Source organism: Puma concolor, chromosome C2 (genome assembly GCF_028749965.1).
Source record: "Puma concolor isolate L17-30 chromosome C2, mPumCon1.1.hap2, whole genome shotgun sequence".
Lineage (NCBI taxonomy): Eukaryota > Metazoa > Chordata > Mammalia > Carnivora > Felidae > Puma > Puma concolor.
In genome coordinates, this window is record NC_141675.1 from 51,489,129 (window position 1) to 51,505,387 (window position 16,259).

At 37.8% G+C, this 16,259-nt stretch overlaps 1 long non-coding RNA gene across 9 annotated transcripts in view; it reads left to right on the top strand.

Annotated features, from left to right (window-relative positions):
• LOC112850311 (uncharacterized) overlaps positions 1 to 16,259 on the top strand; it is a 60,377-nt gene that overhangs the window by 23,328 nt on the left and 20,790 nt on the right. For 3 of the 9 annotated variants that reach the window (XR_015240088.1, XR_015240089.1, XR_015240083.1), the window contains 2 exons: positions 11,592 to 13,950; positions 14,716 to 15,063. This is a non-coding gene — a long non-coding RNA (uncharacterized LOC112850311). Of the gene's footprint in view, positions 1 to 10,594; positions 11,189 to 11,591; positions 13,951 to 14,715; positions 15,064 to 16,259 lie in introns of those variants that run through there. The other 6 variants (XR_015240090.1, XR_003222628.2, XR_015240086.1 and 3 more) reach the window with 5 other exon arrangements.

Here is a 16,259-nt window from a genome sequence, read left to right on the forward strand (position 1 = left end):
TATGTTCTATTTATTCCTGATTCAGTTTAGGGAGAGTATATGCTTCTAGGAATTCATTTCTTCTAGGATGTCCAATTTGTTAGCATATCATTTTCCTTAACATTCTCTTATAATCCTTTGTATTTCTGTGGCATTGTTATTTTTCCTCTTTCATTTCTTTAAAAAGAATTTTTTTAAATATGAAATTTATTGTCAAATTGGTTTCTATACAACACCCAGTGCTTATCCCAAAAGGTGGCCTCCTCAATATCTATCACCCACCCTCCCGTCCCTCCTACCCTTCATTAACCCTCAGTTTGTTCTCAATTTTAAGAATCTCTTATGCTCTGGCTGTCTCCCTCTCTAACCTCTTTTTTTGTTTCTTCCCCTCCCCCATGGACTTCTGTTAAGTTTCTCAGGATCCACATAAGAGTGAAAACATATGGTATGTCTTTCTCTGTATGACTTATTTCACTTAGCATCACACTCTCCAGTTCTATCCACGTTGCTACAAAAGGCCATATTTCATTCTTTCTCATTGCCACCTAGTATTCCATTGTGTATATAAATCACAATTTCTTTATCCATTCGTCAGTTGATGGATATGACATTTAGGCTCTTTCCATAATTTGGCTATTGTTGAAAGTGCTGCTATAAACATTGGGGTACAAGTGCCCCTATGCATCAGCACTCCTGTATTCCTTGGGTAAATTCCTAGCAGTGCTATTGCTGGGTCACAGGGTAGATCTATTTTTAATTTTTGGAGGAACCTCCACACTGTTTTCCAGAGTGGCTGCACCAGTCTGCATTCCCACCAACAGTGCAAGAGGGTTCCTGTTTCTCCACATCCTCTCCAGCATCTATAGTCTCCTGATTTGTTCATTTTGGCCACTCTAACTGGCGTGAGGTGATATATGAGTGTGGTTCTGATTTGTATTTCCCTGATGAGGAGCGACATTGAGCATCTTTTCATGTGCCTGTTGGGCATCTGGATGTCTTCTTTAGAGAAGTGTCTATTCATGTTTTCTGCCCATTTCTTCACTGGGTTATTTGTTTTTCGGGTGTGGAGTTTGGTGAGCTCTTTATAGATTTTGGATACTAGCCCTTTGTCCGATATGTCATTTGCAAATATCTTTTCCCATTCCGTTGGTTGCCTTTTAGTTTTGTTGATTGTTTCCTTTGCTGTGCAGAAGTTTTGTATTATTTTTGTTTGTTTGTTTGTTTGTTTTTTTTATCTTCATGAGGTCCCAATAGTTCATTTTTCTTTTAATTCCCTTGCCTTTGGAGATGTGTCAAGTAAGAAATTGCTGTGGCTGAGGTCAGAGAGGTTTTTTCCTGCTTTCTCCTCTAGGGTTTTGATGGTTTCCTGTCTCACATTCAAGTCCTTTATCTATTTTGAGTTTATTTTTGTGTATGGTGTAAGAAAGTGGTCTAGTTTCATTCTTCTGCTTGTTGTTGTCCAGTTCTCCCAGCACCATTTGCTAAAGAGACTGTCTTTTTTTCCATTGGATACCCTTTCCTGCTTTGTCAAAGATTAGTTGGCCATATATTTGTGGGTCTAGTGTTGGGGTTTCTATTCTATTCCATTGGTCTATGTGTCTGTTTTTGTGCCAATACCATGCTGTCTTGATGATTACAGCTTTGTAGTAGAGGCTAAAGTCTGGGATTGTGATGCCTCCTGCTTTGGTCTTCTTCTTCAAAATTACTTTGGCTATTTGGGACCTTTTGTGGTTCCATACAAATTTTAGGATTGCTTGTTCTAGCTTCGAGAAGAATGCTGGTGCAATTTTGATTGGGATTGCATTGAATGTGTAGATAGCTTTGGGTAGTATTGACATTTTAACAATATTTATTCTTCCAATCCATGAGCATGGAATGTTTTTCATTTCTTTATATCTTCTTCAATTTCCTTCATAAGCTTTCTATAGTTTTCAGCATATAGATCTTTTACATCTTTGGTTAGATTTATTCCTAGGTATTTTACGCTTCTTGGTGCAATTGTGAATGGGATCAGTTTCTTTGTCTTTCTGTTGCTTCATTGTTAGTGTATAAGAATGCAACTGATTTCTGTACATTGATTTTGTATCCTGCAACTTTGCTGAATTCATATATCAGTTCTAGAAGACTTTTGGTGGAGTCTATCGGATTTTCCATGTATAATATCATGTCATCTGCAAAAAGCGAAAGCTTGACTTCATCTTTGCCAATTTTGATGCCTTTGATTTCCTTTTGTTGTCTGATTGCTGATGCTAGAACTTCCAACACTATGTTAAACAACAGTGGTGAGAGTGGACATCCCTGTCCTCTTCCTGATCTCATGGAGAAAGTTCTCAGTTTTTCCCCATTGAGGATGATATTAGCTGTGGGCTTTTCATATATGGCTTTTATGATGTTTAAGTATGTTCCTTCTATCCTGACTTTCTCGAGGGTTTTAATTAAGAAAGGATGCTGAATTTTGTCAAATGCTTTTTCTGCATCGATTGACAGGATCATATGGTTCTTATCTTTTCTTTTATTAATGTGATATATCACATTGATTGATTTGCTAATATTGAACCAGCCCTGCAGCCCAGGAATGAATCCCACTTGATCATGGTGAATAATTCCTTTTATATGCTGTTGAATTCGATTTGCTAGTATCTTATTGAGAATTTTTGCATCCATATTCATCAGGGATATTGGCCTGTAGTTCTCTCTTTTTTTACTGGGTCTCTGGTTTAGGAATCAAAGTAATGCTGGCTTCATAGAATGAGTCTGGATGTTTTCCTTCCCTTTCTATTTTTTGGAACAGCTTGAGAAGGATAGGTATTATCTCTGCTTTAAATGTCTGGTAGAATTCCCCAGGGAAGCCATCTGGTCCTGGACTCTTGTTGGGAGATTTTTGATAACTGATTCAATTTCTTCGCGGATTATGTGTCTGTTCAAGCTTTCAATTTCTTCCTGTTTGAGTTTTGGAAGCATGTGGGTGTTTAGGAATTTGTCCATTTCTTCCAGGTTGTCCGGTTTGTTGGCATATAATTTTTCATAGTATTCCCTGATAATTGCTTGTATTTCTGAGGGTTGGTTGTAATAATTCCATTTTCATTCATGATTTTATCTATTTGGGTCATCTCCCTTTTCTTTTTGAGAAGCCTGGCTAGAGGTTTATCAATTTTGTTTATTTTTTTCAAAAAACCAACTCTTGGTTTCATTGATCTGCTCTACAGTGTTTTTAGATTCTACATTGTTTATTTCTGCTCTGATCTTTATTACTTCTCTTCTTCTGCTGGATTCGGGGTGTCTTTGCTGTTCTTCTATTTCCTTTAGGTGTGCTGTTAGATTTTGTATTTGGGATTTTTCTTGTTTCTTGAGATAGGCCTGGATTGCAATGTATTTTCCTCTCAGGACTGCCTTTGCTGCATCCCAAAGCATTTGGGTTGTTGTATTTTCATTTTCATTTGTTTCCATATATTTTTTAATTTCTTCTCTAATTGCCTGGTTGACCTATTCATTCTTTAGTTGGGTGTTCTTTAACCTCCATGCTTTTGGAGGTTTTCCAGACTTTTTCCTGTGGTTGATTTCAAGCTTCATAGCATTGTGGTCTGAAAGTATACATGGTATGATCTCAATTCTTGTATACGTATGAAGGGCTGTTTTGTGACCCAGTATGTGATCTATCTTGGAGAAGGTTCCATGTGCACTCGAGAAGAAAGTATAGTCTATTGCTTTGGGATGCAGAGTTCTAAATATATGTGTCAAGTCCATCTGATCTAATGTATCATTCAGGGCCCTTGTTTCTTTATTGATCCTGTGTCTAGATCACCTATCCATTGTTGTAAGTGGAGTATTAAAGTCCCCTGCAATTACCACATTCTTATCAATAAGGCTGCTTATGTTTGTGATTGTTTTATATATTTGGGGGCTCCCGTATTTGGCACATAGACATTTATAATTGTTAGCTCTTCCTGATGGATAGACCCTGTAATTATTATATAATGCCCTTCATTTCTTGTTACAGCCTTTAAGGTCTAGTTTGTCTGATATGAGTATGGCTAGTCCAGCTTTCTTTTGACTTCCAGTAGCATGATAGATAGTTCTCCATCCCCTCACTTTCAATCTGAAGGTGTCCTCAGGTCTAAAATGAGTCTCTTGTAGACAGCAAATAGATGGGTCTTGTTTTTTTATCCATTCTGATACCCCATGTCTTTTGGTTGGAGCATTTAGTCCATTTACATTCAGTGTTATAGAAAGATATGGGTTTAGAGTCATTGTGATGTCTGTAGGTTTCATGCTTGTAGTGATGTCTCTGGTACTTTGTCTCACAGGATCCCCCTTAGGATCTCTTGTAGGGCTGGTTTAGTGGTGATGAATTCCTTCAGTTTTTGTTTGTTTGGGAAGATCTTTATCTCTCCTTCTATTCTAAATGACAGACTTGCTGGATAAAGGATTCTCGGCTGCATATTTTTTCTGTTCATCACATTGAAGATTTCCTGCCATTCCTTTCTGGCCTGCCAAGTTTCAGTAGATAGATCCATCACTAGTCTTATTGGTCTCCCTTTATATGTTAGACCATGTTTATCCCTAGCTGCTTTCAGAATTTTCTCTTTATCCTTGTGTTAAAAAAAATTTTTTTAATGTTTATTTATTTTTGAGAGAGAGAGGCAGAGCATGAGTGGAGGATGGACAGAGAGAGAGGGAGACATAGAATCTGAAGCAGGCTCCAGGCTCTGAACTGTCAGCACAGAGCCCAACGTGGGGCTGGAACCCACGAACCTTGAGATCATGACCTGAGCCGAAGTCGGATGCTTAACCGACTGAGCCACACAGGAGCCCTTCCTCTTTCATTTCTGATTTTGAGTCCTCTCTTTTTTTTTATGGGTCTAGCTAAAGGTTTATCAATTTTATTGATCTTTTCAAAGAAGTAGGTTTTGTTTTCATTAATCTGTTCTGATTTTTTAAATCTCTATTTCATTTATTTCTGCTCTAATATTTAGTATTTCCTTCCTTCTGCTAGTTTGGGGCTTTGCTCCTCTTTTTCTAGCTTCTTTAGGTGTAAAGTTAGGTTGTTTGAGATTTTTCTTGTTTCCTGATGTAGGCCTATATTGCTATAAATTTCTCTCCTAGGATAGCTTTTGCTACATCCCAAAGATTTGGGGCCATTGTATTTTCCTGATCATTTGTATGTATGTATTATTAAATTTCTTTGATTTCTTCTTTGACCCATTTGCTGTTTGATAGAATGTTATTTAATCTCCATGTATTTGTGTTCCAGATTTTTTTCTTGTGGTTGATTTCTGGTTTCATAGTGTTGTAGTCAGAAAAGATGCATGTTATGATTTCAGTCTTTTTGAATTTGTGGCCTAATGTGATCTATTCTGGAGAATGTTCCATGTGTACTTGAAAAGCATGTGTATTTTTGCTGTGTCTGAATATATCTATTAAATCCATCTGGTCCAGTTTGTCATTCAAAGCCACTGTTTCCTTGTTGATTTTCTTTCTAGGTGATCTATTGATGCAAGTGGGATGTTAAAATTTCAGTTCACTAGTATTGTTGATTTCTTCTATTATGTTTATTAACTTATTTATGTTATTTGGGTTCTTTCATGTTGGGTGCATAAATGTTTACAATTATTATACCTTATTGTTAAATTGTTCCCTTTATGATTATATAGTGTCCATCTTTATCTCTTGTTACAGTCTGTTTTAAAGTGTGTTTTGTCCAATATATTGTTACCAGCTTTCTTTTCACTTCCATTTGCATGATAAATGTTTTTCCATTTCTTCCCTTTAAATCTGCATGTGTCTTTATGTCTCTTGTAGGCAGGATATTGATGGGTTTTACAATTTTATCCAGTTAGGCACCCTATTCTTTTGATTAGGTAGTTCAGTCCATTTACATTCAAAGTAATTACTGGTAAGTATGTATTTATTGCCATTTTATTACTTGCTTTATGGTCACTTTTGTAGTTCTTTGTTCCTTTCTTACTCTCTTGTGGTTTGATGGCTTTCTTTAGTGATATGCTTGGATTCCTTTTTGGGTTTTTTTGCATATTTATGTCAGGTTACCATTAGGTTTGTGGTTTGATTTGTGGTTACCATTAGGTTTATATATAATATCCTATGCATATGGCAGTCTATATTGATTGTTGGTAAAGCTTGAGCCCGTTCTAAAAGCACTAATACTTTATTTCCCCCACCCCACATTTTAGGTATATGGTGTTATACTTTACATCTTTATTTTGTGAATACCTTAACCAATTTTCATAGATATATTGATTTTAATATTTTTGAATTTGTGGCCCAATATTCCTGCTGTTGTGCTTTAACCTCCACACTGGTTTTATAAGGGATTAATATACTGTTTTTATAATGTTTATATGTACCTATGAAAGTGTTCCCTTTCCTACTTTTATTACTCCTGCTTATGGGCTTTCCTTTCCACTCAGAGAAACCCTTTAACATTTCTTGTAGAAATGGATTAGTGGTCATGAATGTCTTTATTTTTGTCTGGAAAACTACTTCTCTCTCCTTCTATTCTGAATGATAGACTTGCTGGATAGAGAGTATTATTGGCTGCAGATTTTTCTCCTTTTAGCACTTTGAATATATCGTGCCCAAACTCAGCTGATAGCCTTGTATGGGATTCCCCTTGTATGTAACTGTTTTCTCTGGCTATTTTTAAAATTCATCACTTTTTTTAAAATGTCATTTTAACTATTCTGTGTCTTGGTGTGGAGCACCTTAGGTTGATTTTGTTGGGGCTCTCTGTGCCTCTTGGATCTGGATTTCTGTTTCCTTCTGCAGATTAGGGAAGTTTTCAGCTATTATTTATTAAATTTTCTGCCCCCTTTTTTCTCTCTTCTTCTGGGATCCCTATAATATGAATGTTATTATACTTGGTGGGGTCACTGTGCTCCCTTAACCTATTCTCATTTTCTAATATTCTTTTTTTCTTCTGTTCCATTTGGTTGCTTTCCATTACTCTGTTCTCCAGGTCACTCATCCATTCTTCTACTTCCTCTAGTCCTTTATTCCATGTAGTGTATTTTTCAGTTATTGAGTTCATCTCTGATTGGTTCTTCTTAATATTTTCTCTTTGTTGAGGAACTTGCTGAGATCCTCCACTCATTTCTCGAGCCCAGTGAGTACCTTTATGACCATTACTTAGAGTTCTGTATCTGGCGTATTGCTTATTTCCATTTTGTTTAGCTCTCTTGCTGTGTATTTGTCCTGTTCTTTCATTTGAGACCTATTCCTCTCATTTTGTCTAACTAGGTCTCCTAGTCAGCTAGGTCTCCTGCTTTTGAAATTGGTGGGCTTATGAACAAGAGGCCCTATAGTGCCCTGCAATGTGAGGTCTATGCAGCAGAAGCTGGCACTTTGGGTTTTCTGCTATGTGTGTTGTGTGCATCCTACTGTTGTGGTTGAGGTGTGTTTGACTTTAGTCTAGTTGTCTGCAATGACTCTTCGCCTGTTAGGGGTAGGGTTTGGTACCTGTGCTGTTTAAGGGCCCAGTCTGAGAGCCACCATGGGCTTGAGTTGGGTCAGTCAAGATGCATGCCCTCAGCTCATTTTCCAGAATTGTGGTTGCACTGAACTACAGGGTACACTCCCAGCATTGTCTCCTGAAAGGCTTTTTTGTTGGTGGGTGGGACCTACAGTCAGACCAGCTGTCTGCCCCAAGCCCACTGGTTGGCCTGCAAACTAGTGTGTGTGATTATTTTCCACCTTCCCCAGGGCAGGAGTCACTTTGAGTGGTGCTGGCCACTGTCAGTGCTGCTTACAGAATGCCATGCTTGCGGTGCCACTTTGGATGGACTCCTGCCAAGTGGGGTGGGTTGGATGGGATAGTCTGCAGGAGAACACGAGGGTGGGATGCATAACATAAACAAGGTTTGTACTTGTCTGCTTATGGGAAGAGACTTGGAGCCATTTTGGAGGAACTCCTGCCCAGTGTGGCTGGTTGGAGGGGGAGATTCATAAGACAGTGTATCTATGGAACAAAGTAAGCCTAGGATCCTCCTATTCTGACATCTTCCCTGGCAGTCTGATTAGGTTACAGAATTTTCAACAGGGAGAATAGCTGAGTTTGATATCTCATGAAGTTTTTATGAGTAATCTAAATATAATTGTTAAGAGTTAAGTAAATTGTGGGCACTTTGGTGGGTCAGTCAGTTGAGCATGCAACTTTAGCTCAGGTCATGATCTCATGGCTTGAGCCCCACATAGGGCCTGCTGCTGTCAGTACAGAGCCCACTTAGGATCCTCTGTTCCCCTCTCTCTGCCCCTCCCCCACTTGTATGTGCTATCTCTCAAAAATAAACTTAAAAAAAAAAAAGAGCAAGTAAGTTGAAGAAAAAAGGTTTGAGCCACTCAGGCACCCTTTACCTATAATCAGTTAAGCATCTGCCTCTTGATCTCAACTCAGGTCTTGATGTCAGGGTTGTGAGTTAATACCCTGTGCTCTGCTCCGCACTGGATGTGAAGCCTACTTAAAAAAAGAAAACATAAAAGTTTATAGATCAACTATTTAAAATAGTTTCTCCAAGTCTTTTGGTACCCTGAAACCTTTAAGTTTTGCTAAATGAGTTAATGTAGATATCATTGAATTTAACTTATTTCCCAATAAGTAAAGAATAAAACATTAATGACTATAGGTTTATCTATTCTTTTGGCTTTCCTATCACAGAGGAATTAAAACTTGAGTCTCTTAGTAAACAGTGTTTTGTGCTTTTTGAAAGATTGTTATGAATAAGCACATATTTCAAGAAATTTATAAATACCTTCATAGTGCATTTTTAGATTGGCAAATTAAGTAAATGTAACAATTCATAATTTCTTAGTATTTTTCACTATAAAGTTTCTAAGGGTAAAAGACTTTTTTTTAATTTTTAATTCACATCCAAGTTAGCATAGAGTGCAACAATGATTTCAGGAGTAGATTCTTTAGTGCCCCTCACCCATTTAGCCCATCCCCTGCTCCCACAACCTCTCCAGCAACCCTCTGTTTGTTCTCCATATTTAAGAGTCTTATGTTTTGTCCCCCTCCCTGTTTTTATATTATTTTTGCTTCCCTTATGTTCATCTGTTTTGTATCTTAAAGTTCTCATATGAGTGAAGTCATATGATATTTGTTTCTAATTTCACTTAGCATAATACCCTCTAGTTCCATCCACATAGTTGCAAATGGCAAGATTTCATTCTTTTTGATTGCCGAGTAATACTCCATTGTGTGTGTGTGTGTGTGTGTGTGTGTGTGTGTGTGTGTGTGTGTGTGTCTTCTTTATCCATTCATCCATTGATGGACCTTTGGGCTCTTTCCATACTTTGACTATTGTTGATAGTGCTGCTGTAAACATTGGGGTGCATGTGTCCCTTCCAAACAGCATACCTGTATCCCTTGGGTAAATACCTAGTAGTGTAATTGCTGGGTCGTAGGGTAGTTCTGTTTTTAATTTTTTGAGGAATCTCCATACTGTTTTCCAGAGTAGCTGCCCAGTTTGCATTCTTACCAGCAGTGCAAGACAGCTCCTATTTCTCTGCATCTTCGCCAACATCTGATGTTGTTAATGTTAGCCATTCTGACAGGTGTAAGGTAGTATCTCATGGTGGTTTTGATTTGTATTTCCCTGATGATAAGTGATGTTGAGCATCTTTTCATGTGTTGGTTGGCCATCTGGATGTCTTCTTTGGAGAAGTGTCTATTCATGTCTTTTGCCCATTTCTTCACTGGATTATTTGTTTTTTGGGTGTTTGAGAAGTTCTTTGTAGATTTTGGATATTATTTATCTGATATGTCATTTGCAAATATCTTCTCTAATTCTGTCAGTTGCCTTTTAGTTTTTCTGATTGTTTCCTTTGCTGTGCAGAAGCTTTTTATTTTGATGAGGTCCCAATAGTTCATTTTTGCTTTTGTTTCCCTTGCCTCTGGAGACGTGTTGAGTAAGAAGTTGCTGTGGCCAAGGTCAAAGAGGTTTTTGCCTGCTTTCTCCTCAAGGATTTTGATGGCTTCCTGTCTTACATTGAGGTCTTTCATCCATTTTGAGTTTATTTTTGTGTATGGTGTAAGAAAGTGGTCCAGGTTCATTCTTCTGCACGTCACTGTCCAGTTTCCCAGCACCACTTGCTGAAGAGACTGTCTTTAGTTGGCCATATGTTTGTGGGTCCATTTCTGGGTTCTCTATTCTGTTCCATTGATCTGAGTGTCTGTTTTTGTGCCAGTACCATACTGTCTTGATAATTACAGCTTTGTAGTATAGCTTGAAGTCTGGGATTGTGATGCCTCCTGCTTTGGTTTTCTTTTTCAAGATTGCTTTCGCTATTCCAGGTATTTTCTGGTTCTGTACAAACTTTAGCATTGTTTGCTGTAGCTCTGTGAAGAATGCTGGTGTTACTTTGACAAGGATTGCATTGAATGTATAGATTGCTTTGGGTAGTGTTGACATTTTAACAATATTTGTTCTTCCTATCCAGGAGCATGGAGTCTTTTCCCATTTTTTTTTGTGTCTCCAATTTCTTTCATAAGCTTTCTATAGTTTTCAGTGTATAGATTTTTCACCTCTGGTTAGATTTATTCCTAGGTATTTTATGGTTTTTGGTGCAGTTGTAAATGGGATCGATTCCTTGATGTGTGTAGGAATGCAACTGATTTCTGTGCATTGATTTTATATCCTGCCACTTTGCTGAATTCATGGACCAGTTCTAGCAGTTTTTTTGTGGAATCTTTTGGGTTTTCCATATAGAGTATCACGTCATCTGCGAAGAGTGAAAATTTGACCTCCTCCTGGCCGATTTGGATGCCTAAGGGTTAAAGCTTCTAATATGTGATTAGAGCTACTAAAAATAGGGAAACATCTCCATATGCAAGAAAATTAGAACATGTGTTTTTCTCCTCCATTTCTTATAGCTTCTTTATCAAAAATTTTTGTCCTAAAGTGAGACTAATGTTTTTTTTTTTTTCACATTCAGATTTTTTCCTCTTTAAAAAGTCTTAAAAGATTGTGAACAAGGAATCTTTAAAATGATTTTAATGTATGATCATTCTGGCTAAGATTAAAATGATTTATTTGAAAAATGAGTTTTAATATAAAAAGCTGGTACAAATTAAAATTTGTTTTTTGTCTGTTAAAATCATAACTAATCTAAGAAAATGTCCTTTTAATTGTAAACAATTTTTTTACTTTTAATGCAATGTACCTAGAAAAATAAAGGTTCCATGTTTTGTCTTCAAGTCTTTGATTACTTAGAAAAAAGAGTGTTTAATTTTATTTGCCTATGAAGTCTTTTTTTTTTTTTTCAACTTTTTTTTTTTTATTTTATTTTTGGGACAGAGAGAGACAGAGCATGAACGGGGGAGGGGCAGAGAGAGAGGGAGACACAGAATCGGAAACAGGCTCCAGGCTCCGAGCCATCAGCCCAGAGCCCGACGCGGGGCTCGAACTCACGAACCGCGAGATCGTGACCTGGCTGAAGTCGGACGCTCAACCGACTGCGCCACCCAGGCGCCCCACCTATGAAGTCTTTAACTGCCACTTTAGATAAAATGGATAATTATTGTATGATATGTTACTCTGTTTAATGAAAAGTCTGAACTTTTTTTATTTTTGACAAAACTCCCAAATTCTAAAATGAAGTCTTCTTGAGTTTGAAACTTCCCAGAGGATCTCTGGAAGATTTCAAGGGTTTGTTCTTCCCATAAAAGAGAGATGTTAAAGGCAGCAACCTCTTTGACCTTGGCTGCAGCAACTTCTTCCTTGACATGTCTTTGAAGGCAAGGGAAATAAAAGCAAAAATAAACTATTGAGACGTCATCAAGATAAAAAGCTTCTACACAGCAAAAGAAACAAAACTGAAAGGCAACCCATGGAATGGGAGAAGATATTTGCAAATGACAAATTGGATAAAGGGTTAGTATCCAAAAATCTATAAAAAACTTACCAAACTCAACATCCAAAAAACAAACAATCCAGTGAAGAAAAAGGCAGAAGACATGAATGGACACTTTTCCAAGACACATGAAAAGATACTCAACAATGCTCATCATCAGAGAAATACAAATCAAAACCACACTGAGATACCACCTCATACTGGTCAGAATACCTAAGATTAACAACTCAGGAAACAACAGATGTTGGCAAGGATGTGGAAAAAGGGGAGCCCTCTTGCACTTTTGGTGGCCTGCAAACTGGTGCAGCCACTCTGGTAAACAGTGTGGAGGTTCCTCAAAAAATTAAAATTACAAATACCCTACCATCCAACAATTGCATCATTAGGAATTTATCCAGAGAATACAGGAGTGCTGACCCGAAGGGGCACATGCCCCCTAATGTTGATAGCAGTGCTATCAACAATAGCCAAATTCTGGAAAGAGCCCAAGTGTCCATCAACTGATAAATGGATTAAAGAGGTGTGTGTGTATACACAATGGAATTGTATTACAATGGACTACTACTCAGCCATCAAAAAGAATGAAATCTTGACATTTACAACAACATGGATGAAACTGGAGGGTATTATTCTAAGCAGAATAATTCAGAGAAAGATATCTTATGATGTCACTCATATGTGGAATTGGAGAAACTTAAATGATCATAGGGGAAGGGTAGGAAAAATAAAAACATAGAGGCAAACCATAAGAGACTTTTAAATACAGAGAACAAACAATTGATAGGGGTTGGGTGATGGGCATTAAGGAGGGCACTTGGGATGAGCTCTGTGTTTTATATGTAACAGATCACTGGATTCTACTCCTGAAGCCAAGACTACACTGTATGTTAGCTAACTTGAGAATGAAGAGATGTTAATTATGTTTATTTGGTATGTTAAATTGCATGGGAATCATTGTCAAGTAAGTGATGCTAAACCTTCTTAGATTATATTTCCATAAATATAATTAAGTGTTCTAGAAATTGTGTGAGACTCCTAGAAATTGGTTATGTTATCACTTGTAATTCTAGTTATTATCTTGAAGTATTGGTTATTTCTGTGATGATTAAATCTCCTTGTCAATTGCATTGTAACAATGTTTTTAAATTGTTTTTGAGAGAGAGCAGAGGGGCAGAGAGAAAGGGAGAGACAGAGAATCCCAAGCAGGCTCTGCATTGACAGTGCAGAGCTCAATTGAGGGTTCAAAGTCACAAACCGTGAAATCATGACCTGAGCTGAAATCAAGAGTTGGATGCCTGACCCACTGAGCCACCCAGTGCCCCTGCATTGTAATGAATTCTAATCAAATCATTAACCATTACCATTTTTAAGTAATTTGCAGTTATTGTTTTACTTTGATGCTTTTGCAAAAGTGCTTCATCTTCAAGGAGATTCAGGAAAAAGACTGATAAATACCTGGAATATCGGTCTCTTATAACTTAAGATCATACCGTTGAACTGAGTAAGAATTTACACAGCTCTATTGGAGAAACTGATGGCTTCACAAAAGTAACAGAAGGTCAAGATGAAGGGAAATTAATTACAGGGGTGCCTGGGTGCTTCAGTTGGTTAAGCACTGACTCTTGGTTTCAGCTCAGGTCATGATCTCATGGAGCCCTGCATCTGTCAGTGCAGAGCCTGCTTGAGATTCTCTCCCTCTCTCTCTCAAATAAAACAAAAAGAGAAATTAATTACGAATGGGAGTGAATAAACTGAAAATTTTTAGGATTTTTATTTTTTGAAATACTGCTTTGTCAAAAAAAATTTTAAGTTTGAGAGAGAATGCAAGTGGGGTAGGAACAGAGAAAGAGGAAAGAGAATCCCAAGCAGATTCCCCACTGTCAGTGCAGGCCTGATGTGAGGCTTGAACTCATAAACTTTGAGATCATGACCTGAGCCGAAACAAAGAGATGGACCCTTAACTGACGGAGCCACTCAGATGCCCCAAAATACTAGTTTTTTCATCTTTTTTTTCCCAGATATAGGAAAACCTTTCCTCAGCAATTTGGTAATTTATACCTTTGTAAGCTCTGCCTGCCTGATCGTCCCAGAATTTGGAAACTCTCAGTGAGTATTCTTATATACTTATTGAACATATACAAATATATTGCCATAAGAATCTGTCTTCCTTATAACAGGACAGTTGGGAACACTGGTTTTATTACTAAGGTTTTGACTGGAATGTCATATTTAAGAGAGATCTGCATAGGCTCAGATATAACTAGACAGCTTTAAGCAACTAATACTGACTTTATGGAGCCAATAAAGTACCTTGGAAATAGTGTGATACTTGCTTACAGGTTTTCAGCATTCTTACCAGGTAAGTAAAGAGGGCCACTTCCAGGCAGGTGCAGGAACCTCAGGATATTTTGGGGACCCTGTTAAAAAAGGAAGTAACCTAAATCCATAGGTATTGCAGGCAAAGCATGATGGCACATATTTTGCTTTATTTCTTAGCCTCAAGGCGCTGTTAAAAATTCAACCTGAGATGTTTTATGAAAAGTTCCACCAAAGCAGATGTAAAAGATCCTATATGATCAATCATGACTCTCACTGCACTTATATATAATCAAGCTAAGTTCATTGAAACTAGCCTTGTTTGCAAACAAATTAGTCTTAATGGTTATAATTGATAGAAATGGGGGTAATTGTAGAGAGAAAAATTGTTTTGACTGAAACTATGAACTTTTAGATATTAGATTCTAGTTCTATTAATTGACTTTGTTCTACCTGTAAACTAGACTAGATCCTTAATTTTAGTATCTCAAATCTGGTTACATCTTTCCAAAGTAACATTTCTGATTATCTCCCATTCTTTTGAAACATTGAAAGTGAATATGAATGACTTGGATGGGACCAGAGAAACCATCAGAACAGCATATGTATGGATAATCTTTTACTGGTTGTTGTGTGGCCAAAGATCACCACAGACATTTAAACTGCAAACCAGAAAGATCATTTGATTGTGACTTGCCTTCACTCCATCTAAGATGCTTTGAAATTTGGATCTAGACATCTTCTCAACTGGCTACCCTCAGAACTAAGAAACCGTTTTTACAATTCAGTCTCCCCAAACTGAGGCAGCACTCTGGGATATAGACACTATCATAACCAGTATCACCACTGGATCTAGACTTTATGACATGGTGATATGTCACCAATATCACCGTGACATCCAGACCTTATGTGACATGTTCTTTGCTATTGTAATTGAGGAGGAGAGCCAACCCATGGTTGCATTTATCTGGCAAGGCAGGCGGTATCAGTTTGCTAGGCTACCACAAGGATACCTTAGCAGTCCAGTAATAGCCCATAACGTTCCAACACAAGACATCCAGGCCTTTGATGAAAACACACACAAAAACCCAGTATTTCCTATATATTGATGACATCCTTATTTATGGCGGTAACTAGGAAAAACACATTAGGGTCAAAATAGAATTAATTTAATTACTTACACTCAGAAAATGGAAAACTGACCCAAGTGAGGTCCACACACTACAGTAAAAGTGCTAGGCAAAATGTAGTCCTCTGGAGGCATTAAAAAAACCCACACCCAGTCATAAACAATATCAATTGTATATTGACTCCTACCACAAAAGAAGAAGCTCAGAAACTGAGAGGACTGTTTGGATATTTGGTATAGCACATACCACTTCTGGTGATAATATTAAAACACATTCATGAAATAAATAGGATGAGTAGAGACTTTAGATGGCTCGAGACTCAAGACAGCATTTGAAAAATGCTGTCAGAATGTTTAACACATTGGCATCATCTAATGAGGACTTTAAAAATTTTTTTTTTCAACGTTTATTTATTTTTGGGACAGAGAGAGACAGAGCATGAACGGGCGCGGGGCAGAGAGAGAGGGAGACACAGAATCGGAAACAGGCTCCAGGCTCTGAGCCATCAGCCCAGAGCCTGACGCGGGGCTCGAACTCCCGGACCGCGAGATCGTGACCTGGCTGAAGTCGGACGCTTAACCGACTGCGCCACCCAGGCACCCCTAATGAGGACTTTAAATACAAATTAGAGTGCCTGTACTCAGGTGAGTTTGCAGCAGCATCACTGTGGACCGAAACACCACAGAACTCCAAGTTTTACCCAACTGGGCTTTACACTAAGGAGTTCCCATTGTCTGAGAACATACACCAACCAATTGAAAGGCTCACCTAAACATTCTACAAGGCCCTAGAAAATACACACTAAGAAAATAAACCAATTACACTTAAACTCCCAAAAACCCTTCTGTAGTAGATAAAGCAGACCTCTACAAAGAGATGGGAAGTACTCTTGACTATAAAGCTATAAAATAACAATGGTACATATCTGAGTAGGGCCACAGATTAAAAGTTGACCTGCATTAACTAAAA